This window comes from Bidens hawaiensis, unplaced genomic scaffold (genome assembly GCF_021521415.1).
Source record: "Bidens hawaiensis isolate Kalapana, Puna unplaced genomic scaffold, B.hawaiensis_p1.1 tig00038603_1, whole genome shotgun sequence".
In the NCBI taxonomy this organism is placed as follows: domain Eukaryota; kingdom Viridiplantae; phylum Streptophyta; class Magnoliopsida; order Asterales; family Asteraceae; genus Bidens; species Bidens hawaiensis.
This window is the reverse complement of record NW_027496780.1, coordinates 1005-7390: the sequence shown is the minus strand read 5'-3', so window position 1 is coordinate 7390 and position 6386 is coordinate 1005. Positions and strand designations below refer to the sequence as shown.

At 40.3% G+C, this 6386-nt stretch overlaps 1 pseudogene; it reads left to right on the top strand.

Moving 5' to 3' along the window:
* The first annotated feature begins 2452 nt into the window (after positions 1-2452).
* LOC143590458 (subtilisin-like protease pseudogene) lies at positions 2453-4132 on the top strand (annotated as a pseudogene).
* The last annotated feature ends 2254 nt before the right edge of the window (positions 4133-6386 follow it).

The window sequence follows — 6386 nt, the reverse complement described above, 5'->3', positions numbered from 1 at the left end:
GCTCTAATTGATAGTAAACATCCATAAACTTTGTGTTCTTATTAGTGTTCATAACTCTTTTGATTTTGAACCTTAAAGTTGAACTCTTTTGCAATTGAGTTAGGGTTTAAGTTGTTATTGATTATCATTGATTGTTGAATGATTTTAATGATGTTTGTGATGATTAATATGGTTTCTACATTGAGTTATACCCGTTGTCCAAAAATCATGAGTAGCTAATCTTCTTTGTTCTACCTTGGTTAGATGATTATTGTTCGATTTTAACTAGTTTTGTGGCTTGTTTGATCAATATGACTTAATTTGCTATTGAAAGTTTGGTTTAATATTGAATTAGGTTGTGTTTAGTGTCTGTGATTTTTTTAATTATACTCATAAACCTCTTGCTTCAATTGGAATTAGTTTTGATTGATTGTAGCTTGTTTGATTCTTTACTTTGTGTTTAGAGTTTGATTGCGGTAGGATCAACCTAGGGTTATGTTGAGTGTGTTAATTGATTGAATTCAGCGGGTTAAGCACCTTCTAAGAGATCGAGAGGTGATAGGAAGTAAAGTCGTCTCATAGATTTTAGTTGTTAGGATTAGGATCGCGCGAGGGTGGGTTCGGTTCTTGTCGGGTTTGGGTTTGTGAGCGATTAGTTGGTCTAGTTTAAGTTAAACCAAATTGTTCGTCTATCCTTGGTTGCGTAGTATTCGTTTCCATTAGGGTCGTGTGTCGGTGAGACCGAGAGGAGTGTCGAAATTAGAACACCTTAGCATTTGTTTCCCGGTTGGTTCTTAAAATCGATTAAGTGTAAGTTGGGGTTTGTTAGTGAGACCAGGAGGTGATATAGCTTTCTTGAGCAAACCTTAGTTGTGTCATATTTAGATACCGGTGTCGTGAGATCATTCAATCCATTAGCTTGTTAGACCTTCAATATGATTCTTACCTAGGTAGACGTTTTCTCCAGTTGTAGTTAAGTCTCTAAGTTTCATTAAGTGTTTCATCTATTTTCGTTAAGTTAGGTTAATTAATTAAGTCAAAGTAAATTACGCCAAGTAAGTTTAATTATTAAAAATCAAATTAAAAAATATTATATTTAGGAAGGTCTTGTCTAGGGTTTAGTTATCATAGGCGTTTTCACGTGTCCTTGTGTTCGATACTCGGACTTCTTAGGTCTATATTACTTGTGATCGGTACACTTGCCGGTTGTGTGTGGATTCATTAGGAGTTTCGTGTTAAATTTAAAGCTTAGTTGTGAGTTCCATAGGAAAAGCATTCATTAGACACACATCAAAGGCTCCCCCCCAGTTGGCTTACGATCTTCTCATGGTAGTCTTTGGAAGAGTTCACAGCCGGTACCAGACAATTACACAAAGTTGGGAGGATTCTTGATTCGTAAACAAGGGATATTAGGATCAAGGATACTTACAGCAATGATCAGTTCAAAAGGACTCTCTGGCTCCGAAGGCTTTTCCTCTTGGATGCTCCTGATTGGCCCGGGTGGTCGCGGTTCTTCGTTCGGAAGTGGTAGTTGCCTTTAGAGCTTCTTTCTTGACGATTTGAGGAGTTATGAGACTGTCAATATCCTCCAAATAGAACTTGCTGGCATCATGGAACATGTTGAGGAGTTTTTCAGCGGAATCTGTTGAGGATCTGCCTCCGACACCCATATTCTCGATAGGGAGATTCCGAAGATTGAGATGGTTGCCATGACCTATCAGTCCTTGGATGACGACACCGAGTCACATATCCCTGAACCTGGGGTTTCTGCTGAGATTGTACGAGACGATCCTATGGACCGACCTTCCGTCGAAATTCCTCTTTCTTCCTTAGAGCTTAAGGATTTGCCTGCCCATCTGGAGTATGTGTTTTTAGATGAAGAGAGGAAGCTACCGGTTATTATTGCATCTGCTTTGACGGAGGTTGAGAAGGAGAAGTTGTTAAGGGTGCTACAAGAGCACAAGGAGGCGATTGCATGGAAGATTATCAACATTAAGGGTATCAACCCTTCGTTTTGCACTCATAAAATCCTCATGGAGGATAATTTCAAAACTGGCGTTCAGCCGCAATGGCGGCTTAATCCGAAAATGCGAGAGGTTGTGAAGAAGGAGATCATTAAATCCTTGATGCGGGGATCATTTTCCCCATTTCTGATAGTGCCTGGGTAAGTCCAGTTCAAGTGGTTCCTAAAACGGGTGGCATGACTGTGGTCACCAATGAGAGGAATGAGCTCATTCTCACTAGGACTGTGACTAGATGGAGAGTCTGCATCGACTATCACAGACTGAGTGATGCCACCAGGAAAGACCACTTTCCTTTACCCTTCATTGATCAGATGTTGGAGCGTTTAGCAGGTCAGTAGTACTACTGCTTCTTAGATGGTTTCTCAGGGTATTTCTAGGTGCTCAACAATGAAGAATGGTATAACACGTTTTTATCAAAAGTAGCTACGCGATTAAACGAGAAACCAGAGATGGTTTACACATACCGTCACGTGATTACAGGATTTGCTGCTAAAATGACAGAAGATCAAGCAGAGATGATGGAGCGTTTGAGTGGAGTTTTATCCGTAAGGCCTCAAAGTGTGTATCAGTTACACACAACTCGTACACCTTACATTCTGGGCTTGCGCCAAAACTCAGGTTTATGGAGAGACTCAAACCAGGGAAAGGGAATCATAATTGGCCTTTTCGACACTGGAATAACTCCCGGGCATCCTTCTTTTAATGACCATGGGGTCCCCCCTCCACCATCAACATGGAAGGGTAAATGTGAAGTGGCGGGGTGTAATAACAAGCTTATCGGCATAAGAAACTTTATGAGGGAAACTTTGCCGATAGATGAAGACAGCCACGGGACACACACTTCAAGTACCGCTGCAGGGAATTTTGTAGACAACGCAAACGTTTTCGGATTGGGGAATGGCACTGCCAATGGGATGGCACCATTAGCGCACATAGCCATGTATAAAGTATGTACGTACAAGTCTTGTACGGGCGATGTCATCTTGGCGGGCATGGATGCCGCTATTGAAGACGGTGTTAATGTGATGTCTCTTTCGCTTGGCCTGAATTTCAATTCCTTTCATGATTTTCATAATGATAGTATAGCAATTGGCGCCTTCAGTGCCATGCAGAAAGGGATCTTCGTGAGTTGTTCAGCAGGTAATGGTGGCCCGAATAGTGCATCACTATCAAATGAGGCGCCATGGATCCTTACAGTTGGGGCCAGTACAATTGATAGAAGGTTCAGGACAACAGTTGTTCTTGGAAACAAGAAGAAATTTCACGGTGAATCCTTGTACCAACCAAAGGATTGCGACCAGAAGCTTCGGCCTCTTGTTTACGGAGCATGGTGCAAAAAAGCATCGTTGGACCACATTGACGTCAAGGGGAAGGTAGTGTTATGTGATCATGGGAAAGATTTTAATACTACTTCCAATGGAACAATAGTTAAGGATGCAGGGGGAGTTGCCATGATTATGGCTAATGGCAATGTTCATGGTCAGAGTATAATGGCAGAAGCTCATGTTATACTTGCATCAAATGTTGGTTACAAAGAAGGGGTTGAGATTAAGAAGTATTTGAACTCAACTTCTTCTCCTGTTGCAACTATTCGTTGCAGTGGAACTGTGGTCAGGTTGAAATCAGATCCACAGATGACTTATTTCTCTTCAAGAGGGCCTAACCGTGCAAGTCCTGGAATCCTAAAGCCAGACGTTACAGGACCGGGCATGGACATTCTTGCAGCATGGCATCAATCGGTTGACAACAAAACAGGAACAAAAGCAACATTTCACGTCGTAGCAGGCACATCAATGTCTTGTCCTCACCTAGCAGGCATAAGCGCGTTGCTGAAAAGCGCACATCCAGAATGGTCTCCTACTTCTATCAAGTCTGCAATAATGACCACTGCCAGTCAAATAAACCGAAAAGGAGAGCCCATTGTAGACGAAAGAGGTCTTCCTGCTAACGTATTCGCTATCGGCTCGGGTCACGTAAACCCACCAAAAGCCCATGAGCCAGGCCTTGTATTTGATATTCAACCCGAGGACTACATTCCTTATCTTTGTGGGTTAGGCTATACGCCCAAACAAATTGAAACCATCATTAGAAAGAAAGCTAATTGCTCAAAGACCATCCTAGAGGCCTAGCTCAATTATCCTTCTTTCGCGGTGTCTCTAAAACGAGGTGACAACAAAACATACTCAAGGACGGTGACTAATGTCGGTTTGGCCAACTCAAGGTACAGAATCAGGGACATTTCTGTGCCAAAGGGTGTAAGTATCAAGGTTATGGTTCATAATGATGAGGGTGTGAGTAATGTTGGTTTGCCAGACTTGGGTTACAGCATCAAGGACGTTTCTGTGTCAAAGGGTGTAAGTATTAAGATTGTGGTACATAATGATGAGGGTGTCATGAGCTTCACAGAGGTGCACCAAAAGAAAACATACGACGTCACGTTCAGTCGAGATGCTAACGATAAGGAGAAAGGTCCATATGGGCAAGGGCATATGACATGGGTAGATGAATCTGATAAGTATACTGTTAGAACTCCATTTTCATTCAAGTTTGAATGAAGGTTCCAATATTTAGTGCCTGCAATGCATAACATGAATATTTTCATATGTATGAATGATTGACACATTTATTTGGACTGAAACTACCCGATGACCCGGACCAGTATGATTTATACAACAAGTTGGTCTTCAGTCTTTGTATTCTATAAGAATTCGGGTTTGGGTCTGGACCAAGAGTTAATAAAGACCGAACCGAATTCAATAACCCCCCAATACGAGGACAACATTTGACTTCAACTATCCTCGAGTGACTCTGTTGGTTATATTATCAACAACAATATTATTATTATGCACAATCACTCAATGACTGACTATATGCAAACACAGATAGAAGCCAAAGGTGCATACTTGTTAATTATATATAAATAATCATTGGCCACCATGAAAATTAGTTGTTATAGTTGGTTTTGCCTTTAAGTAAAATAAATTAATAATCAATCTCACAGAGGCATTTCATCGAGCAGTTGATATGCATGCATTACATACAATGCAGTAAAGAAAATACCGTTAAGCTACTTTGATCTTCTTCTACTAGTTATGGTGATCAGGTCAATGGAATTGTAGAATAGTTAACTGTTGGTCGACAACCGAATTGAGTCAGTCTTTGGTTCTTAAATATGTGAATTGTGGAGTTGTATATCTTGGTTCGGGTCTGTCCGATCCAAATGCTCATTCATAAATTCATAATCCTAACATGACTTGTTTAACCCGAAAAACGTGTTTGGTGCACCCTTGTTTCGAGATGGTTGAAGGAAATATAGTTTGGAAATGGAGGTGGAAACGTTATAGGTTTGATACAAAATGAGTCGAATGAAATTTTGACTTGCTTACCTAAGCTTGCTCCGAACACTTGGGTTTGTCAAAATGATATAGCGGGATCCTCTACGGTTGCTGCCATAAAACAATTTCTTTTCAATTCCTCTAACTCGATTCCTCTAACTCATTTGTCCCATTTATTATGAAATGGAATAATTGGGTCCCAATCAAGGTCAACATACATGCTGGGAAGGCTGAAATCGATAGGCTCTCAACTCGAGTTGACCTTTCAATTCGGAATGTAGACGTGGGCCCGGGACCTGTTGTCTTTGTGAAGAATACAAGGAGACTAGCTAGCATCTTTTCACCTCGTGTTATTTTGCTATTTTAGTTTGGCAATTTGTTAGCAATTGATGCAATATTCCTCTGATTTTCGCTTTCTCAATCTGATATTTGCTTACTATTTATGAGTTTAGCAATTTGAGGAACAAGGAAAACAAGGTGTTATTGGGGATCATTCTCACGACATGCTGGAGCATATGGAAGACCCGCAACGAAGTCATCTTCCAAAACAAGTCGGCTATTATTTCTAAAACAGTAGAGAGCTTAAAATCTTTAGGTTTTCTTTTAATTAAAAAGTGTTCTTCATTTAAAAACTTGGCTTGGAATGATTGGTGTAATTTTACCATATAAGGTTGTTTCGTTATTCGATTTCTAGCATCTTGCTAGCTTTTTAATAAAGTTCGCTGTTGAAAAAAATAAAAATCTAACTATATGAAGAAAACATTCTCTCTTATGTTTTGGCCCAATTAAAAGTTCAATTGGCCCAGAACTAAAACTCAACCAAAATACTGGACTGTAGATTTAGATCGTAAGTTTGATGTCACAGGTCAAGGTAGTAACACTATAACACTATATGTTGTGGATTATGGTTTTTTTAGAAGTTAGTTTGACAGTTTTTTTAGAACTCATTTTGTAGTCTTACTAAAGCATGCTTTAATGAAATATACAACAAAAATCCCCCCCCCCCCCTCCCCCCACCCCCCGCTTTTACCCTAATAGTATGTTAATA